This window comes from Cupressus sempervirens, chromosome 5 (genome assembly GCF_028749045.1).
Source record: "Cupressus sempervirens isolate cs-2001-9-10 chromosome 5, ASM2874904v1, whole genome shotgun sequence".
Classification (NCBI taxonomy): Eukaryota; Viridiplantae; Streptophyta; class Pinopsida; order Cupressales; family Cupressaceae; genus Cupressus; species Cupressus sempervirens.
In genome coordinates, this window is record NC_143122.1 from 657128052 (window position 1) to 657147885 (window position 19834).

Below are 19834 nucleotides of genomic sequence, written 5' to 3' on the forward strand. Positions count from 1 at the left end.
GGTATTGGCTTACAAAGTGGGCTTAATTTTTTAATGTGAAATCAACATGAAGGAACTTAAAACTTGAAAACAAATACTACATCCTTAAATGTTTGCTTCTTCAATGGTCGCTTGCATTGCATTTGAAGATTCCCCTAAATCAAAAATAAAGTTAAAGATGTGAAGAAAATATTCTAGAGATGACGTAGATAAGCTTTCTCATCATAATATTACATGTATGGAAAGTTATTCAAGTTACAAGGCAAAAGATTAACGTTATTGCTAAGTGTAATGTGTTCTTAATGAGGACCTATAATAATTAATTGAGAAGGTGTAATAGCTGACTCAGGGAATTTTTTTATAGATTTAGTGTAAAGGAAGGAAATTTTCCTTTCTCAAAAAAAATAAATGCAAGTGAATGATTGTAAGAAGCATAAAGAGTAGAATACAAAGATAAGTAGAGTAGAGTGAAGGTGAAGGAAACATAATTGCTAAGGTTTTATTTTGTGATCTAAAGTTTGATATTTGGATCTAAGGTTTGTGACCTCATCTACAAGGTCTAATAGTAATTGGTCTAGCTAACAGGACAAAGGAAATAATTCAAAGTATCGTACAAACAATTATTCTACAAGAAATAGGTGAGAGATCAATTGGATAGTGAGTTCAATGGTTTTTCCCTAGAAGCTCTTTGGACAGTGGGTCCTTCTATCTTCTACAACTCCTAATAGGGTTGGCACAACTCATAACATTATTCGAATCTCCTAGTAGGGACTCATATGTACGAAATGTTGCAATAGACTCCTAACAGGGTCTATCCTCTAATAAGGAATATTTATATTAGTACATCACCTTGTGGGCATCATTCCCACTAGAGTATTACCTCTAATCAATGGTTTCCTTAGTTAACATATCTAGAGTAATTGTGTATGTGCATCTTGTTATATTTGTTGTTTACTTTGGTTGATTGGTTAAGATTATTTAAGGTTGATAAATGTTTTAATTATTGGATAACTGATTCACCCACTCCCCCCCTCTATATTTTGGTGGACTATTGTTTCTAACATGAAGGTCTTATTTACAATTATCATATGTGATTCCTTTCGTTTGGTCAAGAATCTAGACACTAGTCCAACTACTTGTGTTATGTCCAGTCTTTTGTGCATCATATACTATAGTTTACCAATCATGGATCAGTAATGTATCTGATTTAATTTAGGAATTTCATATTCCTTTGATAGTTTGCAATAGGTTTCCATTGGAGTACCTACCAATTTTTCTTCATCTATTTTGAATGTCTTTAATATTCCCCTAACATACTTAATCTTCCCTGTGAAGATCCCTCCCTCTAACTAAGGTAGTTAAAGTCTAATGAAGAAATTGATTTCTTAGATTGTGGAAATTTCAAGCTCCTTCTTCATGGCTTTAGAAAAATCATCACTTATTTTATTATCTCCTCCATAGATGATATCATCCACAAATACCTTTGCAATTAGAAGTTCATTTATGTTTCTTTCATGTATGGATTATAGTTATCATTTTCTCTAATGAACCAAATCTTTATCAACTATGAGTATAATCTTGCATACCATGTTCTTGGTGCCTATTCCAGTCCATACATGGATTCTTTCCTTGTTCTTTTTCCCTCTAGTTTCTAAATGTAAACTTCCTCATCCAGAATTCCATTCAAGAATGTAGACATTACATCCATCTAATATACCTTGAAGTTATTATTTTCTACAAATACTAGGACTATCCAAACTCCTTCCAATCTAAGATTTCTTTGTAGTCTATGCTTCCTCTTAAGCATATCCTTTGCAAATAAGTTTTCCCTTGTTTCTAACCACTTCTCCATATTTTTTCATCTTATTTGGGAACATCCATTTTTTACCAATGACATTCTTGTCATATATTCGAGTAACAAAGGTCCATGTATTATTCTTCATTTTTTGATCAATTTATTCCTCAATGGCCTTTTTCTATTCTTGATCTCTTAGAGAATCTTTTGTAGCTTTATGATCCATGTGTGAGAGCAGACACACTATCTATCTTGTCTTCCTTCTATTTATTACTCTAGTACCCTTATTTCCAATGACCTAGTATGCTAAGTGGTGTCTCCTTACATATTTTTCTAGCACTGGTTCTCCTTTTGGTGCCTTTACCCTCTTCTCTTTAGGTTAAGCTTCTTCTACTAGAGCTAGTAAAATTTCTTGTATAAGTTTAGCCTCTACTAGTACTCTCTCTACTATATCACTTAGTGGAATATACTCAATTTATTGTAATCCTCTAGTTCCTTCTTGTTGTCCTCTTCATTCTTCTTTGATAATTCATCCAGCTTTACAATGTCATATTCCATAAATTTATTTGTAAAAAATATTCAAATATGGGTATTCTCTTCTCTTGGAATAGTATCATAGAAAGATGCCATCATTACTTTAAGGTTAAAACTTTTCTTAGGATTCATCCCTCTTGATATAAAACTTTCTTGTAAATACCTTGAAGTAATTGGTAGATGGTGTGTGACCAATAAACTATAGTTCATAGGGAGTATTTTGTGTCCCATTCTTCACTTGCACCTTGTTCAAGGTGTATATGTTTTATAGTTACAACATGTCCCTAGTAGATTTTGTGATTCATTATTTTGGATCATCAATGTTCTAGCATAGTTTATGATAATTCTATTGCTTTTCTAAAACACTATTCTATATGGGTATCTTAGGAGCTGACATTTTCCTTATAATTCTATGCTCCTCATAGTAGCTTTCAAATTCTTGCAATGTGAACTTGCCTCCCAATTCTAATCCCAAGCATTTCAATGTTGTATCAATCTCCCTTTACACCTTTTCTTTGTAATCTTTGAGCATGTGAAAGCTATTGACTTTTCTTTCAAATTAACGTCCACATCATTCTAAAACACCATCAATAAAAAACATAAAGTATCTATCACTAGATATACTCTTTTTCCTCATGAGACCACACAAGTCAGTATGAACTAGATCTAATACATGTTTTGAAGTAGTGAGTTGCTAGAGAAACTTGAACATACCACCTTTCTAGCTAAAAATATGTACACATAACATTTTTAGGTTTAGTAATAAGGGGTGAACCACTTACATAGTTATTCCTTCCTCTTGTGATAATGCTTTCAAAATGTACATGATAGAACCTCTCATGCCATAACTAGCTATTATCATTTATATCTACCATACAAGTAATACTATAAATATTGAGGTAAAAGAGGCTACTTGTACTTTTCTCTCTTGTAGCTAGCAACTTACTTGTCTTATCAAATATTTTTCAAGAACCTTTATTTAACTCAAATTTATAACATTTTTCCATGAGTTGAGCTAAATGAACAAGTTATATTTTAATCCTTCCACTAGATACAAATCTTCATTGGTAGTGGATTTATTTAGGGCTAGATTACCCTACCTATCACCATGCATGGTGAGTTTTTTCATAAATTCACCATTCCTCCATATAGGCCTTGACCTCATTGAACTCTCTACTATCACAAGACATGTGGTTTGAGTAACCACTATCTATTATCTAGTTCTTGTGGATACTAGCACTAGTTATCAAGGCTCTCTCTAACCTTTCTTTCATAATGGAAATAAATGAAAATTCATCCTCATCCTCGTCATCATCACTAGTTGACTCTTCATTAGTTACACCTTCTTCAATAACATAGCATCACTTCCTCTATTTTTTTTTGGAGTTAGACCATCTTTTTCTAGTTCCTTTCCAATTAGTGTTCTCTCTCTAGTCATTCTTCTCTTTCCCAATAACTTCTTGATATCTAGAAACATTATATCTTTTTGTCAATTAAATAATTTGAAAGGGAGTTTACCCTTGTACTTTCCTTTTTTCTAACCATTCTTTTTTTTATCAGAGCCTCCAACTCTTCTTTTTTGACATTTTCATCATATATGCTCTCTATTTCTCTCTTGTGTTTGTATGTTCTTACCTCTCCACTATCTCTTAGTGTTGTAGATGGTGCAATAGAGGATTTAAATGCAATTTCAACCTTGGGTAGCTAGCTATTATTGAAGTTGCTAAGTTCAAATGTAGTAAACTTGCCTATCAAGGCATTGAGTGATACCTCCATCTCATCTATGGTTCTCAGATCTTGAATGGATAACACTCATATGGTATACTTGGGTAGTAGGATCATAAACACATTTCTCATGTACTCATCTTTTTGTATTAGTGCTCTGCATTCTTTAATTGCTAGCATGATATCTTTTACCAACTTTCCATAGCCTACAATGTCTTCACCTTCTTGCATCCTCATATCATAAAAATTTACTCATGGAAATTTAGGTTTAGCCCTCATGATATGCTTATTGACACCATGAATTAGTTTCATCTTCTCCCATATCACATATTTTAATTCTAGTTTCTCTACATCTTTTTACTAGGAGTGGGACATGGTGCTCACTAGAGAAGCCTTTGTGGACATGTGTATCTCCTTCTCCATCAAGTGGTCTACACTAAGTTGACCATCTAGTTTAGCATATTTGACATACACATGGTCCAATAAGCATCTACAAGAGTCCTTAGATGCAAATCCATCTTTGTACACCATGATTTATTCCCTAGAAAACTTTCATTCATCTTGTTTAAACATCTTGATCTTTTCCTCAACTTGTTAAACTCTTGTACCCTAAGGACCTACACTTTGTTGCCAATTATTGGTCCTACCATAGGTTAGTATACTAGGCAGGGTGGGGGGGAGGGGGGGTGACTTAGTATACTCACTAGTTTCAACTTGTTACTCTAGGTCACACAACACACTTATCTATGGGTTAGTGCTAGCTATATTATAACTAGTCAGGATTAAGAAAGAACATAGAACATGAGAATAACAACACAAAGAAATATGTATCTCATAAACATCCAACTAGGATAAAAACCATGATGTGTGAGTTAATCGTCACAAAACTTACACTCTTGTGAAGTGTACGTAGAAAAGAGCTTATCTTTGTTAGAAGTTTATGATGAAATTGTCAGTGTCACCCTATTAGGGGATTTTGATTAGACCTATTAGAGTCTTTCCCTATTAGGAGAAACCTAGTTAAAGTAATTCAAAACACAAAGTTTAATGTTTCACCTTGTTAGGTGATTTATACAAATAACCTATTAGGGTTCACCCTTAATTGTATTTTATGTTTCAAATATAGTAAACAATGGGAAATTATCTAAGAATTTTACTACTACACTTAGCTTGAAATGGATCCTTCCTGAAGCATCTTGCAAGCTCTAGAACTAATATATGCCTTCCCTTGACTCTATAACTTTAGACTCTGATCACTTGTGTACTTGTCTCTCCTTTCTCATGTAAATTATATGCCTCACATTCTTTGGTATTTATCATCTCTCCTTGGCATTACTCTTTGAAAATGACCTTTATTTGATCACTCACCTTCCCAATCTTAGATTCCACTTTAGCTCGATTGTTTTGGCACTCTAGCTATTTACTTGGCAATCTAACCTTTACTCTTTCAACTCTATTTTACTTTATAATTTTCTCTTTCGTCTCTTAGAAGCCTTGATCCATGAATTTAAATTTGAATTCTCACCCTAATACTATCTTGACTTCCTATTGAGGTATTGCACTACTCTTATCAGATGTAACATGTTCATATAGTGGTCACAAGTTCTATGTGTCCTCGATGAATTTACCTTGTTAGAAATAATTCAAATTTGAATTATTTTGTTTGTTCCTTGATATATTCCTTCATCACAATTAAATTTTATGTTGAGTGCACTCTTACCTTCTACATAACAAGATAGTCACCACTTTGTCCTATCAAGTGTAACAAATTTTGTACATGTTAGAATCATCTATATACAAAGTATTGAGTTTCTTGAACCCAAACACCTCTATCTACATTTCTAACTTTTCCAAAGCTCAACCCAATTCAAATTTCTTTGACTCAATTTTCCTTGACTATTTAAATATTGCAAAGCTTGATGATCAGTATACAAACAAACTCCTTAGGAAGAAGATAGTGTCTCCACTTCTTCATGGCTTCAACTATAGCATAAAATTCTTGATCATAAATAGAATATTTTATTTTTTCATCATTCAACTTCTCACTTAAATAAGCAATAGATCTACCTTCTTAGCTCATGACAACTCCTATAGAAGTAGCACTAGCATCACAGTCTACTTGAAACATGTTGTTAAAATAAGGAACTACTAAAGCAATCTTCTCAATAACTTTCTATTTCAATAGATCAAAAATATTATCTACTGCTACAGTCAACTTAAATTCTTTCCTATCCCCTATCATTATTTTAGTCAAGGGTCCACAAATACTGCTAAACCCTCTTATAAACTTTCTATAAAAAACTAGCTAGTCCATGAAAGGATGTTACCACTGTCACACTCTTTGGAGTAGGCCATTCAAGGATAGCTTTTACTTTCTCTAGGTCCATTTTCAAACTTTCTAATAAGACTAAAAATCCTAGGTACACCAACTCCTTCTTTACAAAATTGCACCTCATCATATTTTTCAACAACTTTTCTTCCCTCAACTTATCAAATACCTTGCGAATATGGATCAAATGCTCCTCCATTGTCCTACTAAAAATCAATATATCATCTACTTAAACAGTGACAAGCTTACCCAAAAATTCCTTCAAGTACCTCATTCATGAGCCTCATGAACATGTTTAGTGCATTGGTTAGCCCAAAAGGCATGAATAACCACTGGTATAGTCCTTTTTTTGTCTTGAAAGCAGTCTTCCACTCATCACCTTCGCTGATACAAATCTAATGGTACCTTAGTGTGCTGCAGTGGCAGAGAAGAGAAAGGCTATAGGAGGCAACATTGTTGAAAATGTAATAGGGAATTTAATGTTATGTTTTAAATGCTTTTAGTTTTTTAAGTTTGTAATAACGTCCTACATGTGGTGGAATACCTAGAGTAGCAGTTCGATAAGCTCTCCAGATATAGCCACCTTGGACCAGGTGTTTGGATCTTAAATTAGAATAGTTTTTTTTTAGTTCGTAGGTGGAGTGTTTAATGATTTTTAGAATCCAATAATAGGTAGTAGGCAGTTTTTGGAATATTCCTGACTTAGAAGACGACTCTCTAATATTGGTAGAAATTTTTTTTTGGATTCTTATCCTTTTCTTGGATAGAAGACGAGAAAAAGATTTCTCATCCTTTTATTAGAAAAGGAGGGTCAGTTTTAAATAAGCTAGTTCGCTATGTAAGAGAGGCATTCGAATTTGGGTAATAGAGAAAGTTTCAGTTTTTGCCTTCGAAAGGATATAGATAATCGACTATGGAGTTTGGCAGCAATTCGATCTTGGTCTCTCTTGTCAAAGTGCAAATATATTTTCTTTGAGGACATTCCAGGTTAAAGATCTTGGTGTGCGGGTGAAGATAAACTATGGAGATTTATATATTCTGATTAATCCAATCTTGAGTTTGGTTCAAATTCAATCTCGGTTGATTGATGTCGTGCCCCTTGAAGCAACTCAGTTCAATGTCTGATTCCTCCTGAGTTTTCGAAGGTATGGCTCTACATCATTTTTGGTATCAGAGCTCAGCAAAAGGTTTGGGAAAAAGTAGTTGTGTATATGTTTGTGTGATTGTGAAAGATTGAGAGAAGTAGTCTGAGAAGAAGTCCAGGAGACTAGATAAGAAGAAAATAACCTAGCTGAGGAATAATGGAAGAAGAAGAAGCAAAAAAAACAAAGCTATAGCCAAAGACATTCTATATTCTGAACAAAGTGCAAGTGCAAGAATAAGGTATGCAAAGTTATAGTTGATAGTGGTTCCTTTGAAAATATAATCTCAGTAGAAATGGTTGAGAAACTAAATCTTCCAAGAGTACCTCATGATTTACATTACAGAGCTTATGGGTTAGGAGATGAACAGTGGATTGATGTCTTCAAAAATTCACATGTTTCTTTTAACATTGGACCATATTTTGATACTATCGAATGTGATATTATGCCTTTAAAAGATTGTCACTTGATTTTTGGAAGAGCATGGCAATATGACAGGTCAACCATATATGATTATAGAGAGAACACATATACCATCAACAAGAATGGGAAGAAGATTGTTTTGCTTCCATTGAAGGATGATACAACATGGAAGGAATCAAGAAGTATAGGTCTTATTGATAGGATAGCATTTCCAATGCATGATGAAGTGAAAGAGGAAGTGAAAGAAGTTTTGGTAGAGGCAAATGAAACTATAGAGAAGGCAGCCATAAAGAGTGTAGATGTATGTGAAGTTGGTACAAAAATCTCAACAATGATAGATGTAAATTGTCCTTTGGAAGGGAAAGATCCTGAAGAGCAGAAAGAAGATAAATTGCAGCAAGTAAATGTTGATGAGAAGAATAAAGAGGAAAGTCCTATGGGATTTGAGTGTGAACAATTTGTGGTTGGAATAGTAACATGTCCTTTGAAAATAGAGAAGAGTACAATGTTGGAAGGTACTCCTATGAAAAAGATTTTGGAGGCAATTGATGAAGCCTTAAATATGCATAATGAAGAAAAATGTCAAGAGGAATGGCATGAAGATGAAGCTAAGGAATGTGTAACAGCAAGTTCTAAAGAAGAATCTAATTTATGGGAAAAATTTGCAGCCATTGTGGGAGAATGGAAAAGGCATGGCAGTAGTACAGAAACTCAGCTTGAAGAAGAAAGGAAAGAGTGCAATACTGTTATTGTTCTTGAGCAAAGTTGTAATAAGAAAGAGATATTTGAAAGTGAGATTACTATAGAAGATCAAGATGATGATAAATGTTTAATAAAGGAAGAAGAGATAAATACGATTCTTATGATTCAAGATGTGAAACTGGTTGATAGTCAAGAAGTAGATAAGTTTATGGTTACTATTGATGAAGATAGATATGATGCACATTACATGGTGTATAAGGAAGCTCATATTCAAAAAGAGAACTAAAATAATCTTAATGCTGATGATATGTTTTCTTCTAATAATGTTTATGCAGGGATGCAGATTTCATGTATAGTGAATCATGATGGAGAATTTTCTGTGACATTTACAGCATTAAAGAATCAAAGCTACAAGGTGGAGAAGTTGGATATTATTTTTGTTTTTCTTGTAGATATGCTCATCCTAGTTCAAAGAAATTGGAAAGTTTGAAAGAAGAATGAGATTCATTTCTACAACACATCATCTCAAGAGGACTTGAGATTCATTCTACAGGGGAGTATGCTATAGTGGCAGAGAAGAGAAATGCTATAGGAGGCAACATTGTTGAAAATGTAATAGGGAATTTAATGTTATGTTTTAAATTCTTTTAGTTTTTTAAGTTTGTAATAACATCCTACATGTGGTGGCATACCTAGAGTAGCAGTTCGATAAGCTCTCCAGATATAGCCACCTAGGACCAGGTGTGTGGATCTTAAATTAGAATAGTTTTTTTTTATTTCGTAGGTGGAGTGTTTAATGATTTTTAGAATCCAATAATAGATAGTAGGCAGTTTTTGGAATATTCCTGACTTAGAAGACGACTCTCTAATATTGGTAGAAAAAAAGTTTTGGATTCTTATCCTTTTCTTGGATAGAAGATGAAAAAAACATTTCTCATCCTTTTATTAGAAAAGGAGAATCAGTTTTAAATAAGCCGATTGGCTATGTAAGAGAGGCATTCGAATTTGGGTAATAGAGAAAGTTTCAGTTTTTGCCTTAGAAAGGATATAGATAATCGACCATGGAGTTTGGCAACAATTCGATCTTGGTCTCTCTTGTCAAAGTGAAAATATATTTTCTTTGAGGACATTCTGGGTTAAAGATCTTGGTGTGCAGGTGAAGATAAACTATGGATATTTATATATTTTGATTAATCCAATCTTGAGTTTGGTTTGAATTCAATCTCGGCTGATTGATGTTGTGCCCCTTGAAGCAACTCAGTTGAGTGTCTAATTCCTCCTGAGTTTTCCAAGGTGTGGCTCTGCATCATAGTGCAACATCACTCTCACATAGAATGATGAAATTAGGGTACTTGGGTCATTTATGACCTTGTTCAAAGTTTATTTTATATGTTTTCAAAAAGACATTTATCCTAGACTGTTAGGTTCACCATTTACCCTTTTTTATGGCCCATTAGCAATTTGGGTATATTATCAACTCGTTGCTCAATGAGGTCACAACTACACAATTTATGTAATTTGAATTCATATACTTATAATATAGGGTCTAGTAGTTTTTTTGGGTCAATCTAAACTCATTTGAATGGTTAAAATGCCTTTTAGACTCTAAAATGTAAAAAATGCATTAAAAGTGCAAAAGTTGTTATGCAACTTTCCAACTTTTTGCATAACTAAGAAAAAATGCTTCTAATATTTCCTCCAATGATCACAACCTCCCGAATACAATTGGATAAAATTGGGAAGACCTTCATATAGCCCTTTTAGGCAGGTGGAAGGTACAATGTACATTTTTGGCATTGAAATCAATAAAAAGAACATTGTTTTCTACATTCTAGGTTGTTTTTCTACATGGTACAATCATGTATGACACCTAGGGATCTATGCTTGGTATGGTTGGATAGATATTTGAATAAGATTTCTAATGAAATTGGTTTCAGGTTATGAAATGCTATAGAACTCAAGTTATTCCAATTTTAGTGTTGATAGCTTGAAATTCAAGGGTTTCAAGGGTTTTGATTGAAATCAAGATATAATGTGAGATTCCACAATAGGAAAATTATGGCCTTTGGTGAAATCCTTGTATTTTTAATGCACTTTAAGATCCTTTTGGTTTCAAGTAATAAGATGCAGTGAGAAGTAAGAAACATGATGCCCTTAATGCATATACCTTGTATGCATCAATACAAAAACATGTTGTCCCAACATTTTAAGGCCTCAAAACTCCATATTATGGTTTGTAACTTTTTACTCAACATATTTGGATCATTCCTCAACATATCCAATTAGTCTCATGTTTTAAGAACTTTTTTAAATGGTACCTCCTTTGTAAATGTGACATAATTAGCCCTTGTGTCTAAATGTTGTCCCCATGGGTTTTGACAATTTGCTTGCTAATGGGATCTCTCCACTTTAGAATCTAATAGTAGATCAAAAATAGGAAGTAATATTGGTGTTAGTATTTTATTTTCATGTTAAATATACAAGTTGCAACTCCATGTCGCATTCCTTGGGCTACTAGGAATCTAAGAGGTTAATGAAGGAACTGTGCCCTTTTCTCAGTTTGGGGTCTTCAATTCTAGTTCATATGCCTATGTTGATGTAAGAACATCATTTCTTGAGTTTGAGTTATTGGTTCCATGTCTGGTGTAGGTTTCTTGTATTAAGCAATATTTGTTGTCAAGGTGCAAGTGTGGGGTATTGAGCATTTTTTGGGCTATCAAATCTTATTAGGTTGCTCTTGTAGGTTGTACTCTCCAAATCTACCTTGTTAGTATCCTACCACTTGCACCAAGTGGTATCAGAGGCCATTTAGGTCTTTGGGCTTCTAAAAATTTGACAAAATGTTAGATAGAGAGAATGATGGATTACCATCCAAGATGTCTAATGCAGGCATAGTAAAGTACTTGAAGGAGTAGAAGATAAAGGAAGATGCACAAAGAAGCAAAGATGAACTTAGAAATAGAGAAATGTAGCAAATGATAGATGAGTTGAAAAGGCTTAGAGAAGAGCTTTCCAAAGCCAAGAACTCTAAAGAGTTTGATGAAGGGAGTGATGAAGAAATACCTCTAGATCAAAGCCTACTTGTGAGCACTCTTAAATCCATGGAAAGAAGAACCATGGATGCCAAACTAGACCTACCAACTTATGATGTGAAGATAAACCCTGATGCCATAGCTGATTAGGTGGAAGCCCTAAATAATTTCATTGAATGTGATGAGATTCCTAACAACCAAAGGAAAAAGATAGCAAGGTCCAAGTTGAAAGGTACTACTCTTACATGGTGGAATATCACCAAGGTAATAGAGTAAAGAATGGAAAAGGTCTAATAACCACATGGACCAAGATGGAGAAGTTATTCAGGAAGGCCTATGTTCCTAAAGACTATGAAGTTAAACTTCATAGAATAAGAATGAATCTAAGAAAAAAGACATGACAGTTTCGACCTACACTGATGAGTTCCAAACATTAGTGATGAGGACACAAGAAGTTGAATATGAAAGTATCAATTTGTCAAGATACTTGCAAGGTCTAAAAATATCTATCCAAGATGAGTTGAGTTTGACAATAATTACCACCATTTCGTAATGTGTGCAACTTGCACTAGAGCTAGAAGAGAATTTCAAGAGGAGTGAAAAATCCAATAGAGGAAAAGGAAAAAATGATAGGGGCAGAAACAACTCTTGGCAAAGAGGACAATCAACAAATGAAGGCAAATCCATGGAGCAAACAAACAAAGACCATGGTGAATCTAGTTGGAGAGGAAGCTTCATAGGAGGAAGATCCTTTAATAGAGGAAGAGGGAGATCTAATGGACCTCCTAAATGTTTTAGATGTAATCAAATAAGAAATTATCCAAACAAGTGACCTGAAAAACCAAACAACAATAATCAAGGAGAAAGAAGGGCCTAGTTGGTGCAAGAAGAAAGAGACTTAGAGGTTGAAAAAGGAAAGGTGCTGATGATGAGAAAAACATTCCTACAAGTACCTCATACTCAAGAACCTAACCAAAGGAATAACCTATTTAGGACAAGGATCAAATGCAAAGAAATGGTATGTAATCTTCTAATTGATTTAGGATCAACAAAAAATCTTGTTTCGAAAGAAATGGTTCAAAACATAGAACTAGAAAAAATTCATCATGCATATCCTTATAATGTTTCTTGGCTAACTAAAGGGCGGAAAAAACTTGTAACTAAACAAGCTATGGTAGAGTTCTCTATAGATGATTTCAAAGATAAAGTACTATGTGATATTGTAGAGATGGATGCTTGTCACCTTCTTTTAGGAAGGCCATGGAAATATGATATCGATGTAATGTATAATTGTAGGAAAAATGTATACACCATTGTAAGGGATGGAAAAACTTATAATTTCAAGCCTCTACCTAAACCTAAAAAATGAAAGATAACCTTTGGCTATTATAGTGGGAGAAAAAGAAATCTTAAAAGCAATAAAAGAAGAAAAAGAGGGATATGCACTAATTCTAAACCAAGGGATGAACCATCACCTAACAAAGATAAATCAGTCCCAAAAAATTCAAAATCTTCTTGACAAATACAAGGAAGTAGTTACTCAAGAATTACCATCATCCCTCCCTCCCATCACAAACATAAGCCATCAAATAGACTTCATCCCTAGAGCATCCTTACCTAACAAAGCCTCATACAAACTCACTCTTGCAAAAAATGCTAAAATATCTGAACAAGTTGTAGAATCATTGGATAAAGGACTTATTCAAAAGAGTCTTTGCCCATGTGTCATGCCTTCAGTTTTGGCTCCCAAAAAGGATGGTAAATGGAGACTATGCACTAATAGTAGAGCCATTAACAAAATCACTATCAAATACAGATTTCCAATCCCAAGGATTGAAGACCTTTAGACTAGTTGGGTAATGCATCATACTTTTCAAAAATTGATCTAAAATTTGGTTACCATCAAATAAGAATTAAACTAGGTGATGAATGGAAGACTGCCTTCAAAAAAATAGAAGGTCTCTATGAATTGCTAGTAATGCCATTTGGTTTAAGCAATGTGCCCTCCACCTTCATGAGGCTAATGAATGAAATATTCTATGAGTAAAATGGCAAGTTTTTGGTTATTTATCTTGATGACATATGAATCTTCAATTGCAACTTGGAAGAACACCTTGAACACATTGAATTCTTTCTTAAAAGCTTAAAATAACATCAACTAATGATCAACCTTGGGAAATGCTCATTCTTGCAAAAGGAACTCATCTTCTTTGGTTTTGTGATCTCACAAGGAATATTAAAGATGGATCTAGCAAAGGTAGATGCAATCATCAATTGGCTTTCTCCAAAGAATGCAGGTGATGTAAGAAGTTTTCATGGTCTAGCAATATTTTATAGAAAGTTCATTAAGAAATTTAGCCATGTATGTGCACCTATGTTGGATACAATAAAGTGGGGTAAAAAGATAAAGTGTGTTTGGACTAAATCAATAAATGATGCATTTGAATATCTAAAAACAAGAGTGGCACAATATCCAATGCTCACTCTTCCTAATTTTAATAAGGTTTTTACTATTGAGATAGATGCAAGTAACTTAGCAATTGGAGTAGTCATTAGCCAAGACAATAAACTCATGGCTTTCTTTTTTGAAAAACTAAATGATGCTAGAAAGAAGTACTCAACTTATTATTTAGAACATTATGTTATCATTCAAGCCCTCAAGAAATGGAAGTAGTATTTATTACCTTAAGAAATTGTGGTTTTTACAAATAACTATGCACTAAGTTACCTAAATTCTCAAGAAAAGTTGAGTGTGAAACATATTGAGTGGATGGAACAATTACAAGCTTATTTGTTCACCATAGAACACAAGAAAGGCCAAGAAAATAAATTTGTTGATGCTCTAAGTAAGAGGATCATTTTGCTACAGGAAATCCAATTTCAAAGCATTGACATTAAAGCATTGAAATATATCTACAAAGATGATGCAGATTTTGGTGAAATATATCAAGTTTGTACAACTCTCATGGATAGGTATCATACAGATTTTGCTTAATCTCTTATTTAAGATGGACTACTTTTTAACGATCACCAACTTTTTATTCCAAAATGCTCTATGAGAGACAATATAGTAAAGGAAAAACATTGTGGAGGAATGATTGGTCAATTTGGTATTGATAAAACACTAGAGGATGTTAAGAGGCATTGTCATTGGCCTAAAATGCAGCATTATGTCAAGAAATATGTAGAATCATGAGTTATATGTCAGCAAGAAAGGGGTACTACAACTAACCAATGGTTATACCAACCTCTACTATTCCCTTCTAGACATTAGGAAGCAGTATCTATGGACTTTGTAATGGGGATTACCAAGGACAAAATAGGGAGATGTTCACATATTTGTGGTTGTAGAACATTTTAGCAAGATGGCACACTTTACCCCTTGTAAAAGCACTCATTATGCCTCTCATATTGACCATCTCTTCTTTAGGGAGATTGTAAGAATTCATGGTTTTCCTAACTCCATTGTTTTAGATAGAGACACCAAATTCCAAGGACACTTTTGGAGAACTTTGCCCAAGAAATTAGGCACTAATCTACAATTTAGTTATGGCTACCATCCCCAAATGGATGGTTAAACTAAAGTTGTAAATAGATCTCTTGGACACCTCCTTAGATGCCTCACCAAGAAATATGCACAAAATTGGGATCTACTTCTTCCATAGGCTGAATTTGCTTTCAATGATTCATAAAATAGGTCTACTAGAAAATAAACCATTTCAAATAGTCTATGGCTATCATCCAAAGGGACCTCTAGTACTAAGAGAGTTATCTAATGACATCGAGGTTAGTGCACAAGGAGAAGAATTGGCTAACCTTATCAAATAAGTAAAAGAAAAGGTGAAAGATACCTTGGAACAAACTTCACAAAAATACAAAGCACAAGAAAATAAAAAGAGAAAGGATTTTCAATTCCATATAGGTGACAAAGCATGGGCATATTTGAGAGAGGAAACTCCGTAAAGGTCATCATACCAAACTCCAAATGAAGAAGATAGACCTTGTACAATCTTGCATTAGTTTGGTCCTAATGCCTATGAAATTTCACTACCACCTACCATTGCTATTTCACCAATTTTTAATGTGGTTAATCTCACTATTTTCAAGGAGATTTCTAATGTTCTAGGTACATTAACAACAAATTTACATGAAAACTGGTTCAAGGATCTAGCACCTTCTCAACCTTTAGAGTTGGAAGCAATATTGGAAAGTAAAATTGTCAAAAAGGAAAGGAATCAAACCTATTGTCAAGTCTTGGTTAAATGGAAGGGGCTACCTACTACTGATGCCACCTAGATGACTCAAGATCATATTCAACAACATGGATACACTCTTGATCAACTTGCCTCAAGTGGAAACTTGAGTTTCTTTTCTCCAGGGTAGCATGGTGCAAGAGCACTCTCACATGAAATCATTAAATAAGGGTGTTTGGGACATTTATGACCTTGTTCAAAGTTTATTTTTTTTTTTTCAATAAGACATTTATCCTAGACTCTTAGTTTCACCTTTAACTCTTTTGTGTGGCCAATTAGTAATTTGGGTATATTTTGAACTCATTGCTCAATGAGGTCACAAGGGCACAATTTATGTAATTTCAATGCATATACTTAAAATATAGGGTCTAGTAGTTGTTTTGGGTCAATCTAGACTCATTTGAATGGTTAAAATTCCTTTTAGGCTCTAAAATGTAAAAAATGCATTAAAAGTGCAAAAGTTTCTATGCAACATTTTGCATAACTAAGAAAAAATGCTCCTAACCTTTCCTCCAACAATAAAAACCTTTCAAATAATGTTGGATCAGTTGGGTAAGAGCTTCATATAGCCCTTTTAGGTGGGTGGAAGGTACAATGTACATTTTTGGCATTGAAATCAATAAAAGGAACCTTGTTTTCTGCATTCTAGGTTGTTTTTCTGCATGGTATAGTTTTGTATGGATGCCTAGGGATTTTTTATTGGTATGGTTGGATACCTATTTGAATCAGCTTTCTAATGCAATTGGTTTGAGGTCTTGAAACACTATACAACTCAAGTTATTCCTATTTTAGTGTTTCAAGGGTGTTGATTGAAATGAAGATATAATGTGAGATACCACCATAGGAAAATTAAGGCCTTTGATTAAATCCTTGTATTTTTAATGAACTTTAAGATGCTTTTGGTTTCAGGTGATAAGATGTAGGGAGAATAAAGAAACATGATGCTCTAGATGCATATACCTTGTATGCATCAATACACAAACTTATTGTCCCAGCATTTTAAGGCCTCAAAACTCCATAGTATGGTCTATAACTTGGTAATCAACATATTTGGATCATTCCTAAACATCTCTAATTGGTATTTTTTTTAGCATGTGTTTAAATGGTACCTCCTTTGTAAATGTGGCCTAATTAGCCCTTGTGTCTAAATGTTGTGCCCATAGGTTTTGACAATTTTCTTGCTAGTGGGATCTCTCCAATTTAGAATCTTGGTGTTAGTCTTTTCTTTCCATGCTAAGTGTACAAGTTGTAGAACCAAGTCTCATTGCTTGGGCTATTAGGAATTTAAGACATTAATGATGAAACTATGTCCTTTTCTCAGTTTGGAGTCTTCAATTCTAGTCCATATGCCTATGTTGATGTAAGAACATCATTTCTCAAGTCTAAGTTTTTGCTTCCATGTCTAGTGTACGTTTCTTGTATTATGAAATATTTGTTATCAAGGTGCAAGTTTGGCATCTTGAGCCTTGTTTGGGTTGCCAAACCTTGTTAGATTGTTCTTGTAGGTTTTACTCTCCCAATCTACCTTGTTAGTACCCTACTATTGGCAATATATTTTATTTTTCATTAGTGACAACACTTACTTGATTCTAAATGATTATCGAGTTGATCACTTAGTCTATAGTGTATACCAAGAATTCAGTGGTTACCTTGTAGGTTCATCACTGATGTAGTTCATATCGAGTATTCCTAAAGCTACCTAGTGAGTGTACAGTCAGGCAGTTCATACCGAGCATTCATGAAGCTACTGAGCGGGTGTGCAGCCTAGCAATATCTACTGAGCATACAGTGTTCATTGAGCTTCATATTGTTTATTGAGTGATGGAAGTCCAGTGTTTACCGAGTAATGAAAGTGTAGTGTTTACAGAGTGAAAGCAAGGTAAACGAAGGGTTCAGTTTTTACCGAGTGACACTATATCTACCAAGTCTCCAATGGTTACCGAGTTCCAAGCTACGTTGTGTGATTAGTATGGATTGAACTTCTACTTCTATCGAGTGCATGACAATGCCAAGTAATGCAGTGGATACTGAGTATCAGAAGGTTACCAAGTCAGCTTGAAGAACCTGAGTTTTCTAGTGTTTGGTCAACTCAGTTATATTTTGTTCACTTGTGTTGTGGATGACCTTGAAATTTTAATTATTGGAATAGTATATATATGTAATGTATTATATCATTTATAGTGCAATGCATGAGAGTATCATGATAGACATGTAATGCTTTGAGAAGAATGAAAGCAAATCAGCAGCAGAGCAGAGTATTTAGCGAGGTCTACAAGGAGCAGTAAAAAATTAGCAACAAAGCAGAGTATTTAGCAAGGTCTACAAGGAGCAGTAAAGATTCATTAGTCACAAGAGGTGATCTATGCTTCAAGGATCTAATTAGAAACCAAGTTGTAAGTAGATCCACTATTTCATCCTAATAGGTGAATTAGTTTTGTAAATCCTTTAACAGGACAGACTTAACAGTCTTTGTATAAATCTCCTAACAGAGTGCATACTTCATTGTATGTTTATAAATCCTCTAACAAGGTGAACCTAGCAGTCCTTTGTGCTCCTAACAGGGCAGATCACCAGAAGTGGTCAATGTAAGCCTTAACAAGCTAACTTCATACTGCAGTAATGAAGTTTTGTGGGTATCATCCCCACCCCAATTTTACTTTCTATTTGGAAGGTTTTTGGGTTACCAAATCACTATGTACATGTGTTATAAACGTTTGTTCTCTCATATATGCATTAGATTAGATGAATGAATGGTGAATAGTATATATGGTTAAAGTGCTAAATCATTTAAAAGTTTTGAGCTTACTGGTTCACCCCTCCCCTCTCAATAACCTATCATATCTTGAATATTTCCAACAATTGGTATCAAAGCTTTTGTGGTTCTCAGGATAAAGTTTGAGAGCTTGAGCAAAGATCAATTACAATGGATATATTTAGACTTGACAAAGCTATTGAAAATGAAAAGCTAGATCTTGAAATGGCCATGGCTCAACTCAAAGAAGCAAAGGAGCATCTTTCTCAATCCTTGAAGAGAAGGAAGGAACTTGCAAGACAAATGAATGACCATCAATATGTTGAAGAAAATATTGAAGACCTTTTACCATCAAGCAATTCAAATGAAGCTAATGAGGCAATCAAGGAACTCTTAGCAAAGAATGGCTCTTTGCAAGAAGAAGTAAGAAAGCTTAAAAGAGAACAAGAAATCCAATCAATCAGGTTATGTGAAGTTTTGGAAAAGAGAAACAAGGAAAATGAAGACTTAGAGACAAGAAATAATCAATCCCTTTAGCATGAAGATCTTATATATCAACTATCTAATGCAAATGTAGAAATTATGAATCTGAGATCTAAAAATGAAAGCCTAAGAAATCATTTAATCACTAAAAGAAAAATCAATGAAAGCTTTCAAAGTGACTTGAGATCTAAGAAACAAATCAATGAAATTTTGGAAAATGACTTAATCACTGAAAGGCAAGTCAATGAAAGGATAATGAAATCTCAAGCAGACATGACTCAATTAAATCAACAGAGTGAGCAGAATCTTCATAGTGAAACCTCCAAACTAAATGCCCAAAGGAATCAAAGACCTACTTGCAATCATTGTGGTAAGTTAGGTCACATGTCAAACAAATTTTGGATCAATGAAAAAGGTAAATTCAATGGTAAATGCTACAACTGCAATCAGCATGGTCATAAAGCTAATGAATGCAAGGAGAAATCAAAATTTGAAGGAAATTGTCACAAATGCAAGAAGCATGGTCACAAGGCATTCCAATGTAGATCAAAATCATTCAATCTCGTTGAACAACTTGTTAAAGCAATATTTGGATGGGACTACAATACCTAGTGCAGATGTCATTACTGTGGAGAATATGGACATATTGGTATAAACTGTGCAAGACATCACCTAAGGAAGAAGG